Source organism: Octopus bimaculoides, chromosome Z, assembly GCF_046866305.1.
Source record: "Octopus bimaculoides isolate indiv1 chromosome Z, ASM4686630v1, whole genome shotgun sequence".
In the NCBI taxonomy this organism is placed as follows: Eukaryota; Metazoa; Mollusca; class Cephalopoda; order Octopoda; family Octopodidae; genus Octopus; species Octopus bimaculoides.
In genome coordinates, this window is record NC_142944.1 from 40607325 (window position 1) to 40620345 (window position 13021).

Genomic DNA, 13021 nt, shown 5'->3' on the forward strand with positions numbered 1-13021 from the left:
CCCAACCCAACCTCCCAGCCTGGCTCGTTCCCTTGCTCCCGCCCACGCTGCCGCACTTGCCCTTACCTCTCCAACACCACCCTCCTCACCAGCACCCATCACCGACCCTATCGCATCACCGACTCCTTCACCTGCACTTCTACCAACATCATCTATTGCATCTCCTGCTCTCTCTGCCATTCTCTGTACATCGGACAAACGGGGCGCCGCCTGGCCGACCGATTCGCGGAACACCTCCGAGACATCAACGTTGGTAATGACACCCCGGTGTCACGCCACTTCCGTTCTGCCGGCCACTCCTTGCAGCAACACCTGTCCGCGTTTGGATTGTCCATGCACAGGGCCATCCGAACTCCCGTTTGCGCCGTGAACAGGGATTAATCTTCTCTCTTCGCTCCTTTGCCCCACATGGGCTCAACTCCCCTCCCCTCTTCATCTAACCCCCTCCTCCTGTCTCTCTCCCCCACCCTCCCTCCTACCACCCATCTCTCCCCTCCCCCACCTCCCCTCCTGCTCCGACTCCTACTTCTTTGTACGTCTCTTCACCTCTCTTCACTCCTACTTCTCTTCCCACTTCTCTTCCTACTTCTCTTCACTCCTACTTCTCTTCACTCCTACTTCTCTTCACTCCAACTTCTCTTCCTACTTCTCTTCACTCCCACTTCTCTTCACCCCTACTCTTTCTCTCCTCTCTCTTACTCTCTCTCACTCTCTTCTCTCGTACTCCCCCTCTCTCACTCTTACTCTCTACACTCTTACTCTCTTACTCTCTCACTCTCTTCTCTCTTTCCCTCTCTCTCACTCTCTCTCACTCTTACTCTCTACACTCTTACTCTCTCACCCTTACTCTCTCACTCTCTTCTCTCTCTCACTCTCTTCTCTCTCTCACTCTCTTCTCTCTCTCACTCTCTTCTCTCTTCCTCTCTTTCTCTTCCTCTCTTTCTCCCCCATACCCACCTTCCCCCTCTCTCACATCCACCTTCCCTCTCTTATACCCACCCTCTCTCCTCTCTTCCTCTCTTTCTCTCCCCTCCCATACCCACCTTCCCCCTCTCTTACATCCACCTTCCCCTTCCCCCTTCATCGTCAACACCCCCTCATAAGCTCATCCCACCACACCTCAATACACTCCTACTCTACCTTCCCACTCCACTCCATCCAATTCCTTACACTCTCCCATATATATACATACACATCTACATATATATATATTTTATATATATATACATATATATGGCCACTCCTTATATGAAAGAATAGGCGCAAGTGTGACTGTGCATCCTCACCACATGGTTCCGGTTTTAGTCCTACTGCGTGGCATCTTGGGCAAGTGCCTTCCACTATTGCCTCGGGCCAACCAAACCCTTCTGAGTGTATCTGGTAGACGAAAACTGAAAGAAGGCCATTGTATACAGACAAACACACAAGCACACGCACACACACACACACACACACACACACACACACACACACACACACACACACACGTGTATGTGTGTATGTGTGTGTATGCGTGTGTATGTGTGTATGTGTCTGTATGTGTGTATGTGTGTATGTGTGTATGTGTGTATGTGTGTGTGCTTGTCCACCACCGCCGCTTGACAATTGCTGTTGGTTTGTCCGAGCTCCTGTAACTTAGCGGTTCGAGAAAAGAGACCGATAGATTAAAGAACAAGCTTAAAAATGAATAGAAGCTGGGGTCGATTCGTTCGACTAAAAACTCTTTAAGCGATGCCGTCTGATGACTAAAACAAGTAAACTATAAAAGATCTAGGACTGCGCTTAAAAATCTAGCGAGAGACTGAAATTCCTATCACTCACTATCTTATTGTTTAAAAAGCATATCCTCTCTATCTAGGGAAGCCTTTTGTTTTAAAATCTTAAGTAACCTCTGAAATTCCTAGCTCACTTCTTCTATACCTCACGCTTTAAGAGCAATATACTCTCTTTTTTTTTTGTAACCTAATACCTAGTTCTTTGTCCAGCTACAAAACAATTCCCTTGATGTTTTGCAACCACTATAAATAAAGTTCTCTATACAGCTACAAAAATGAATGTATTGTGAATAGTATAAACATATTTAGCTGAAAAGTCCAGACACATGAATAAAACCAGTTACGTTATAGAAGTGAAAAAGATTTAGTAGATTTAAATGAAATGTTAGACCTGTTTTGTCAATTAAATTTCTCTTAAAAGCTTACAATAAGACTGGACATTACAAAACATGAAGGACAAAATGGGGTTACGCCTATTTTTTACAAGAACACACAAACACGCACACACACATACACACACACACACACACACATTATTTTATTCCTTTAGCCTTTTACTTGTTTCAGTTATTTGACTTCGGTCATGCTGGAGCAACACCTTGAAGGGTTTTTCTAGTCGAACAAATAGATACCATGACTTATTTTAAAGTCTAGTCTTCTGTCAGTGTCTTTTGCTGAACCGCTTAGTTACGGGGATGCAAACACATCAACACCGGTTGTCAAGCGGTGATGGGGGGAGGGACAAGAACAGACACATACACAGAGACATACATACATACATGCATATATCTAGTTAATGAGAAACGGAAGATGGAAAATACGAGAGTTTTTATTAACCACTACAATTGTTTCGACACACTCAGCATTGATCCTTCACGCGTGGGATACTTAACAACTGGATCAGGAGCATCCGACGGTGCAGATGTGTCTCCTCGGGTGATAAACAGATACAATTCGTTGAAATATCAGTTCCGCAATGTATCTTTTCACTTCTTGTGAAGAAACGCAGCATATTAAAGGATATAGCTCCATTTATATAGAAAATTAATAATAAAATAACAGATGCAAAAAAGAAGCCAACACTCAACACAACGAAAAAAGTGTTAAATGCAACCATTAACGGATATGGATGTATAAACACCCTTTCGTAGCTTGTATGGCGCATGTACATTCGCTCAAGTAAACAGCCACAAAGATGTAAGTATACTCACACTTGTGGTTTGGCGCATATACCTTTACATAGTTATATATGTATACACACCAACGGGTGTCTTTCAGTTTCAGTCTACCAAATACACTCACAAGGCTTTGGTTGGCCCGAGGCTATAAGTAGAAGACAGAATAGTGCTAAGCATTTTGCCAGCTGTGATAACTATTCTGCCAGCCTTTTTTTAATAATGACAATAATCCTTTCTACTATAAACACGACTGCTACTTGTTTCATTGACCTGAAAGTGCAGCTGTATCGAAACCGAAACCACGACTGGTGGTCAGCTGGCAAAATCCCGAGTGAGTTTGACAGAGTGTTTAGCGCCATTTCGTCTGTTTAGCGTCATTTCGTCTGTTTAGCGCCATTTCGTCTGTTTAGCGCCATTTCGTCTGTTTAGCGGCATTTCGTCTGTTTAGCGGCATTTCGTCTGTTTAGCGTCATTTCGTCTGTTTAGCGCCATTTCGTCTGTTTAGCGGCATTTCGTCTGTTTAGCGGCATTTCGTCTGTTTAGCGGCATTTCGTCTGTTTAGCGCCATTTCGTCTGTTTAGCGTCATTTCGTCTGTTTAGCGCCATTTCGTCTGTTTAGCGGCATTTCGTCTGTTTAGCGGCATTTCGTCTGTTTAGCGGCATTTCGTCTGTTTAGCGCCATTTCGTCTGTTTAGCGTCATTTCGTCTGTTTAGCGCCATTTCGTCTGTTTAGCGGCATTTCGTCTGTTTAGCGGCATTTCGTCTGTTTAGCGGCATTTCGTCTGTTTAGCGGCATTTCGTCTGTTTAGCGTCATTTCGTCTGTTTAGCGCCATTTCGTCTGTTTAGCGGCATTTCGTCTGTTTAGCGCCATTTCGTCTGTTTAGCGGCATTTCGTCTGTTTAGCGCCATTTCGTCTGTTTAGCGGCATTTCGTCTGTTTAGCGCCATTTCGTCTGTTTAGCGGCATTTCGTCTGTTTAGCGCCATTTCGTCTGTTTAGCGGCATTTCGTCTGTTTAGCGCCATTTCGTCTGTTTAGCGGCATTTCGTCTGTTTAGCGGCATTTCGTCTGTTTAGCGCCATTTCGTCTGTTTAGCGGCATTTCGTCTGTTTAGCGGTATTTCGTCTGTTTAGAGCCATTTCGTCTGTTTAGCGGCATTTCGTCCTGATTTCAAATTCTCCCGAGGACGATTACTTTTCCGGTTACTTTTGGTTATCTCCTCGTATATTTCAACTTACTCGTTTTCTACATAACTATTCGTGGGTTAAATGGTCATGCAACATCAGTTTGTTGTTCTCAAGTATCTGGTCTGCCCGAATTGGAAATCCCACAAGATTTTGCAAGGCTCCAACTCGCTCACTCTCTGTGGTTTGTGATCGTAACATGTGCTGCGTCTCCCCGACTCCACTCTTTTCACAGTCTCCATTGCAGAAGTTTTGCTACGTTATCATGTCACCCCAATTTATACTGGTTTCGGTCAAGTCTAGGACTATATAGGCAATAGTGTAATCAAATCCATCGCAAATTCGGCTCAACCGAGGCATTTGCTCATTTCTAAGACTGACCCTCCAATTTGTGGCCAAAGCTTGGTCTTGCGCTGACAGTATAGTGTTTCCAGTCTTCGTTTTAAGTGGTCCTTTCTTTAACCATCCCCACCTATATCCTCCAGCAACTTTATTTATGGCTACATGGAATTGATTGTATAGTCCTTGTTGCGTAGCACTTCTTCATGTCCTTCTGGTATTTCTTTTTTTGTTGTCTTTTTTTTTACCCCGTTTTCAATATGCCCTCTTACGTCATGAACCTTCCCATCGTCTCGTCATTATTAAACGTTATTCAGCTCCACACGTATTATAAATACTATGTTCTTTAACGTGTATTATATGTATTTTAGTTGGCCCATGTGACTAATAAAAATACTATTATTACTGTTATTTTAATGTTGTTGACACTGCTATTGTTCCTTTTGTATTTCTTATTTTATATCCTGCAGGGCCTTATCCAAACTATGGTTGTTATAGGAAAGATGTTTAATTGACAATACTCCGTAGTATATGAACTATTCCAAGTAGGGCGATCTTCTGGTCTACATAGATATTGATATTGTCCAGTATACGGTTGGTGAACTTTCTCATTATTTTCTTCGTGAGTCCTACTTTTCCTATTACCTGTTGATTTTGATCTCCTGATCTTTGTCAACTTCTCTATGACTTGTATGAAGGTATTTCCTTCACAGGGTATTGTAATATCGTTTTCAGATTTTGGCACAAGGCTAGCAATTTCGGGGAAGTGGGTAAGTCGGTTAGATCGACCCTACTGTTCATCTGGTACTTATTTTATCGACCCCGAAAGGATAAAAAGTAAAATCGAGCTTGGAGGAATTTTAATTTAGAAAGTAAAAACGGACGAAATGCCGCTAAGCATTTTCCCAGCATGCTAACGATTCTGCCAGCTAACCGCCTTAGAGTGTTGTAATATCGATAAGTATACATCTCCTGTCGTTCCAGTCGTTGATTCTGATATTAAGCTTGTTGGTTTCCTTCTCTTTTCAGTACGATTAATGTTCATACCACTTCTCACTTACCTTGATTTTATAACTACTGCATATTTTCCAGTGTAGGTACACTGCTGCATTGTTATGCCTGTTAATGTATTGTTGGAAATTCCTGTGGATGCACTGTGAAGTATCCTTAAATCTAAAGAATCATTCTTAGGATTCTTGCAGAATGTAGGATGGTACTTTTCTTCAGATCGACAAAGTGAGTTTTAATTCTAATCTCTTTCAGTCTCATTTTGCGTGTTGTGGACAAGTGCACCAATTACAACAGAAATAATTGCTGTCTTGGTTTCCACACTCCCCTCTGGCTTGATCTTGAGATTTCCCAGATTGTTGTATATGGCTGTGTATACTTGGAAGATTTTCGAGCCAGATTCCTTGAACGCCATCTGGTCCAGGGGCTTGAGCTTTTCTTGATCATCTCTTTCATCTTCTTATCCGTAATTGTTATATTTTCTTTATGTCATTCCATCTTCCATTTCTCTTTTAAATTTTCACAACCGGTCTGTTTTTATTTTATGTTGGACTACTTTGCTCCAGATTTCTTACCAGTATCGGGCATATCATGACACCTAATGCTCTTCTTTATTGTTTAGTCATTTATAGATTTATTTTTCTTTCTTGAAGTGTATTGTTTTGTTCTCTGTTGGAACTTGCTTTTTTATTTTATTTTTCTTATTTATTATTTTTTTCACCTCACACTGCTTTTACTACTAGCAGTTCTTTGCTGATTACGATGTACCTTATTTGCATTTCGTTCTTATTTCACTCCTAACCCTCTTTTGAATGGTTCAATTTAGTTCTCATGTCTTCGTTCCTAATAGGGATTTTGTCCTTTGATCTCCTTTGGCTTTTAAACTCAAGAATTCGCATAGCAAATGCTATGGACGAAATGCTTAGCGGTATTTCATTTGTCGCTACGTTCTGAGTTCAAATTCTACCGAGGTCGGCTTTGCCTTCCATCCTTTCGGGGTTGGTAAATTAAGTACCAGTGAATCATTGAGGGCTAGTCCCCACCCCCAAATTTCAGACCTTGTGCCTGCAATATAAAGAATTATTAATATTATTATTATTATTATTATTATTATTCAGTAGTTTTATTTTTATAACGTGCTTTCACTTCACTACCGAGCGCAGCTCTGTGCGCCTTGGGTATGTGCTGTGGTTTGCTGTGGTGCTCTTATGTTTACTGTATTGAAAGTGTTTTGCGTAGAATGTGTGCAGTACCCAGTAGTGCAATTTTCTGTATGTTATATATATTTGTAAGTCCTGGTGTTTTTGTTATGTATTTGTCTGAATATTTTTTTATTATACCTAAGGCACCTACTATGATAGGAATTGTTTCTGTTTTTAGATTCCACATTCGAGTTATCTCTATTTCCAGGTCTTTGTATTTTGAAAGTTTTTCCATTTCTTTTAGAGAAACGTTGTCATCTGCTGGTATTGAAACATCAATTAGAAGGCATTTTTTTCCTTCATGATCTTTGACAACTATATCTGGTCTATTTGCCTTAATTTCTCTATCTGTGTGTATTGGCATATCCCAGAGTATGGTTGCTTTCTCGTTTTCTGTGACCTTTTCTGGCGTGTGTTCATACCATCTTTTTTCTGTTGCTATTCCATAATGTTGGCATAGATTCCAGTGTATATAGGTCCCAGCTCTGTCGTGTCTGTGAATATATTCCTTCTTAGCCAGGACTGGGCAGCCAGAGATAATATGATTTATTGTTTCTTGTCGATCTCCACATATTCTACAGTTACTTGTTATATTTCTTTTCATTATGTGTTTTTGGTAATTTCTGGTGGGGAGGCTTTGGTCTTGTGCAGCAATTAAAAATCCTTCAGTCTCTGCTTTGAGTCCTGAGCTTCTCAGCCATTGCTGGGATTTTTCTCTGTCTATTTCTTTCGCATTTAGTTTAGCCCAGTATTTACCATGTAGGGGCTTTTCTTGCCATCGTTTTATCATGGTCCGTTGCTGTTCTAGTTTTAGTTTGGATTTCATTTGTTTTATAGCTTTTGTTGTTTCTTCTTCTTCTTCTTCGTATTTGTTAGGTAGATTGATTTCTTGTTTGTATTTGTCAGCTTCCTTAAATACTGAAAACAGTTTTTTGTTTTGCTCGTGTTTTGTGGCTATTTGTATTAGTTTCCCTTGCTTCTGGAGTAGGTATTTTTGCAGTCCTATGGTGGTTATTTTATAATAGTTTTCTAGCTGTATAAGACCCCTGCCACCTTCTGTGCGTTGTATATATAGCCTTTCTATGTCAGATTTTGGGTGGTGCATCCTATATCCTGTCATTATTTTTCTTGTTTTCCTGTCTATTTTACATAGTTCGTTTAGTGTCCAGTTAAGGATGTTGTAGCTGTAGCTTATAACTGGGACAGCTAAAGTGTTGATACCCATTATCTTGTTTTTAGCATTGAGCTCTGTTTTTAGTATTGATCTAACTCGTCTATAGTACTCTTTCTTTATTTTTTCTTTCATTTGTGTATGTTGTATCCTATCTAGTTCATTGACTCCTAAATACTTATATGGCTGGCTTTCGTCTAGTTCTCTTATTTCATTGGCTTTATCTAGTGTTATATTGCTACTTTTAACTAATTTTCCTCTTTTCAGGGTTGCTTTGGCACATTTTTCTAATCCGAATTTCATTTCTATTTCCTTGGTAAAGCCGTGTACTGTCTGTAGTAGTGTTTCTAGCTCTTTGTCGTTTTTTGCATATAATTTTAGGTCATCCATATATAGAAGGTGGCTGACTGTTTTTCCATAGCATTTGTAACCGCATCCAGTTCTATTTAGCAATTCTGTTAAAGGTGTGAGTGCCAGGCAGAACAGGAGTGGAGAGAGCGTGTCTCCCTGGAATATTCTTCTTCTAATGGGGATGGCTTTCGTTTTCACAAGTCCCTCTTTTGTTTGGAGCTGTAGCACTGTCTGCCATTTGTTCATTGAGTGCTCTATGTATTTTATGATAATTGGTGCCACCTTGTTTATGGCTAGTGTTTCCAGAATCCACGTGTGGGGAACACTGTCGAAAGCCTTTTGGTAGTCCACCCAGGCCATACTGAGGCCTTTCTTCTTTCTGCGGCTGTCTTCAGTTATGGCTTTATTGATCAATAATTGATCTTTACAGCCGTATGAGCCCTTGCAGCATCCCTTCTGCTCTTCTGGAAACAGGTTGTTATTTTCCAGGTGTTTACTCACTCTCTGCGATATTATTGCAGTAAAGGCTTTGTAGATCGTAGGGAGACAGGTTATAGGTCTATAGTTTTGTGGTTTCTCCGTTTCCGTGGATTTGGGGATTAAGATGGTTTTCCCTTTTGTGAGCCATTCAGGCATTGTTTCTGGATCTGCTATTATGTTGTTAAAGTTTTCTGCCAGCTTTTTATGCATTGCTGGCAGGTGTTTTAACCAGAAATTGGGGATCTTGTCGTGTCCAGGTGCTTTCCAGTTGCTTAGTCTTTGCAGTGTCTGGGTGACCTCTTCAGTTGTTATAGGGGCCCAGAGTTGCTCAGGTGCTAAGTTCGTTGTTTTAATGGTCCTTTTTTGGGGTTGTTGCTTCACCGACCGTATTTGTTTCCAGAATTTCTCTAGTTCTTCTGCTGTTGGTGCTGAAGTAATGTCTATTTTATTTTTACCCAGTTCTTGGTAGAGTTTTTTGGGGTTGGATTTATTATTATTCCTTCGTAACACAGTGTAGGTAAAAATGCACAAGAGTCTTTTAGTCATCTGTCAAGTCGCCACAAGGTCCTCAGACAGATAATACTTTCCTTAAGATGTGTGCTGTGAGCCGAGGAGCAGTACTTCTGCCGAGAAAGGAGCCACACAAGAGGGAGGTATTAGATAATTTTAGGCCCAACACACTGCTTAATGCAGACATTAAAATTTTGGCCAAACTGTTAGTGAAGAGGTGGCGCTAGTCGTCGAGAAACTGGTTGGAGACGCACAAACATGCGCCGTCCCAAACAGGTACACCCACGACAAGCTATACTTCATGTGCTACATTATGGACCGGGTAGTTAAGAAACCTGGCATGGGTGGGGCTTTGATCAATTTAGATTAGTCAAAAGCCTTTGATAGGGCTGACCATCAATATCTGTCAGCTGTTCTCACGGCGGGCGGTTTTAGTCTGGTTTTCCGCGGTTGGATCGCTGCCATGTACAGCGACATCTATTCGGTAATCCGGGTGAATGACCACCTATCAAAACCATTCAATATCGTGCATTCAGCCCGTCAAGGGTGCCCACTCTCGTCCCTTCTGTATGTACTGACCTCCGAGCCATTACTTCGGAAACTGGAGTCGTTGAGAGGCATCTCGCGTGAACTAGGATGTGGGAGAATTGTGTCGGCATACGCAGTCGACGTCACAGTCATAGTGTCGGTCGACAAGCACATAGACCTGGTCAGCAATACTGTGAAAGAATACGAAGGAGTAACGGGAGTAAAGATTAATCCGGAAAAGTCGGTGGGCCTGCAGCTCGAGAGGCAGATCCATGGCGACCGATAACGTTGTAGGACGTTGGACGGACAGGCCTGTAAAATTACTCGGGGTCTGGTTCGGACAGGACCCCCACTGGAGAACAACTGGAGCGAGGTGACGAGCAGGGTAGCCAGTCTCACCCAGAAATGGGCCGAGAGGAAGCTATCCTAGAAAGGTCGGGCAGAGATGGCGATACATATGTTGCCTTAGTCATTTACTACCGCTCCACCGTCGTGCCTTGCCCCAGTTCGTACCAGGTCAAGCTGGAGCATTTGCTTTTCTGCCTCTTATGGAAGGGGCGGACTTCGCTGGTCAGGCGTTCTATTTGCTATCAACACCCTATGAACGGTGGGCTGGGTATGCTGTGACTATTGAGGCGCAGACATGCGGAGAGGCTGCGACACATCCAGTGTTTCCTCGACGACGGTAAGCAGGTGTGGTCGCCGTGTGTCAGATTGGCTTTCCCGCAGCTCTTTGAGTGAGCTGCAATCTTGGATCAAGCGTAGGCGCTCACGCTCCTCAGCCAGTCAGGCAATGCGGTTTGCGAAAGTTCTACTATGGAGTTGTATAGAGGGTTAGTGGTGAAAGGAAATGACGGTCTTGGAGAGACTCAAGGCATTTCAACTTACTAGTCTGTTCCGGAGGACTTTGTGGCTGGGTCCTATGGATAACTTCCAGAAATTCCTGGCCTTGCAGTGCTACAGGAGGGGCGGGGTTACCTGTTCGAGATAAATTCTATAGACACGGAAATGCCGTCAGTCGGACCTGCACGAGATGTGCGTAGATCGACGAGACAGTTCTGCACACACTTGTCCAGTGTCCGAGCATATCTGATATATGAGTTTATGTCGAACACCTGCTGTCACGTGTTGGACGTCTCCGCTTGTCGGCTGTTTCCATCATGAAGATTGCCCCACCGCCTTCCTTTGACCAGCAAGGAAAGGCAATTTTCATCTGTTTTGTGGCTGTAGCAAAAGAGGTTGTGTGGTAGTCTAGACTGAAAGGGTTGAAGACAAATACTTTATTCTTTGGCCTACCCCCTCATCAACTTTTTCAAGTACCACCTGAAAAGGAAAGTGAAGATTGAGATAGAAATGCTGACTTCCAGCAATTTTGTTAAAAGGTCGGTCGGTGAATGTGGCGAAGATGGTCCGTCTCAACGGGTCTACTTTGAGCATGCGCTTTTGAGTTTTCAAGACTGAGAGAGAGAGAGAGAGAGAGAGAGAGAGAGAGAGAGAGAAAGAGAGAGAGAGAGAGAGAGAGAGAGAGAGAGAAAGAGAGAGAGAGAGAGAGAGAGAGAGAGAGAGAGATGGAGAGAGGGCTAGTGCCCTAGTGGTTGTGGTGCTTGTGGATTTTTCGTGTGTGTGGGGGTGGGTCTCAATGAGTATTTCAGAGTTGCCCTGCCTCTTTTAGGCATTTTCTTCGTTATATTTTTCATTGTTATTAACTCTTTACACAGCATTTTATGTAACCCCATTTTGTCCTTCATGTTTTGTAATGTCCAGTCTTATTTTTGTCGGCCCTTGTGGTTAATAAAGAAAGGATTATTATTATTATTATTAGTAGTAGTAGTAGTAGAAGTAGTCTCTTTCTCTCTCTCTCTCTCTCTCTCTCTCTCTCTCTCTCTATATATATATATATATATATATATATATATATATATGAGTATGAGTGTGCTTATGTGAATATATATAAGCAATTAGTAGTAGTAGTAGTAGTAGTAGTAGTAGTAGTAGTAGTAGTAGCAGCAGTAACAATAACAAGAGCAGCAGCGGCGGCGGCGGCGCTAGTCATTGTTATTTATAACTATTTACAAGTAGCAGAAGCATGATGAGGCTCGACGAGACGATTTTAATGATATTTCAACGCAGGACGTAGAGAAATGTAATAAATACCGCAAGGCATTTTATCCTACGCTGTGGTGGATAAGTCACTTTGCTCGATTGTTTATGAAATCCATCGAAATCAGACGACTAGTAAAAGATATAATCCATTGCTTGTTGCAGGATTTTTCGCCAATTCACAAACATTTACTCTCACTTTTTCTTTCTCATTCTCTTTCTTTCTCTCTATCTCTCTCTTCTTTTTATTATTATTATTCCTTCGTAACACCGGTGTCTTTAGTGATCTGTCAAGTCACAACAAGGACCTCAGACATAATACTTTCCATAAGATGTGCGCTGTGCTCAATAAGGCTGCTTTTTGTAAGACATCAATCTTGCATGGGATTTCCAGTTGCCTTAAGAAGTCTTGAAGTTTCAATGGGATTGAGCCCAACGCTCCAATCACCACTGGTATCACTTTTACATTACCTTCTCGCATTCCATACAGTCTTGCCATTTCCACTTTCAGTTCAGAATACTTGTTGATTTTTTTCAACCTCTTTACTCACAACATTCATGTCATTTGGTATGGCTGCATCAATGATCTGACAGTATTTGTCTCCCTTACTCAATATGACAGTAACCGGCTGACAGTGTTCGGTTACACGATCCGTCTGAAAATCATAGTCCCAGAGTATCGTTACTTTTCCAGCCTCCTGCATTACTTTACTTGGTATATGCTCATACCAGTCCTCTGTTACTTCATATTGGAATTTACGGCAACAGATCCAATGGAAGATACACACACACTTTATTGTGGCGATGCTTGTATTCTTTTTGTGTAAGGCTCTCACATCCACTTACCAAGTGGGTCACATTTTCCACACTCTTTCCACAGAGTCTGCATTTCTGAGTGTCAGAAGTTTTATAGATGTCATCATCATCATCATCATCATCATCATCATCATCATCGTCGTCGTCGTCGTCGTCGTCGCCGTCATCATCATCATCATCATCATCATCATCATTTCGTCGTTCAGAGTTCAAATCCCATAGGGGCTGATTTAATCTCCCATGATTTCGATTATAATTTACTACATGTGGTCAACTCCTTGTTATTCTTTTTCTGCAAATTTATAATTTTATATTATTAATCCTTATTTTTTTCTCGTTATTAACTAATTGATAGATGATGGTGTTGTTATGGAGCAGAA

The 13021-nt window shown here is 41.8% G+C and overlaps 1 protein-coding gene across 5 annotated transcripts in view; it reads left to right on the forward strand.

Moving 5' to 3' along the window:
- Window positions 1–13021, forward strand: part of LOC106882458 (beta-1,3-galactosyl-O-glycosyl-glycoprotein beta-1,6-N-acetylglucosaminyltransferase 3) — a 158041-nt gene that overhangs the window by 100391 nt on the left and 44629 nt on the right. For 2 of the 5 annotated variants that reach the window (XM_089365228.1, XM_052973545.2), the window contains exon 2: window positions 4946–5069. The exons of 2 other annotated variants lie outside the window; for them this stretch is intronic. The gene's annotated coding sequence lies outside the window, so the exon portion shown is untranslated. Of the gene's footprint in view, window positions 1–4945; window positions 5098–13021 lie in introns of all 5 variants that reach the window. One more of the 5 variants, XM_052973544.2, reaches the window with a different exon arrangement.